Here is a 277-nt window from a genome sequence, read left to right as displayed (position 1 = left end):
TAGGTAAACTAGACATGGCTACGGGGGGTTGCGGCGCAGGGTTAGTTTTAAGGGATTGTCCTTAGCTTTGTCTATAGTCCATGTAACCGGTGCTCCAGCCTCGGCTGCAGATGGTCCGAGAAGATCGGATGCCGGGTCCACTGGTTTGACGTGTGTGCAGTGGATCCACGAAGCGATGCCTTCTACCTTGAGAGCAGTGGGAGTAGTCAGGAGCACTTGCAGTGGTCCTTTTTACCTGGGTTGTAGAGTCTCTTGCCGGTGGCACTTGACTGGGACC

The sequence above is a fragment of the Colobus angolensis genome, unplaced genomic scaffold, assembly GCF_000951035.1.
Source record: "Colobus angolensis palliatus isolate OR3802 unplaced genomic scaffold, Cang.pa_1.0 Scaffold12, whole genome shotgun sequence".
Taxonomy (NCBI): domain Eukaryota; kingdom Metazoa; phylum Chordata; class Mammalia; order Primates; family Cercopithecidae; genus Colobus; species Colobus angolensis.
Note: the sequence above shows the minus strand (reverse complement) of the source record.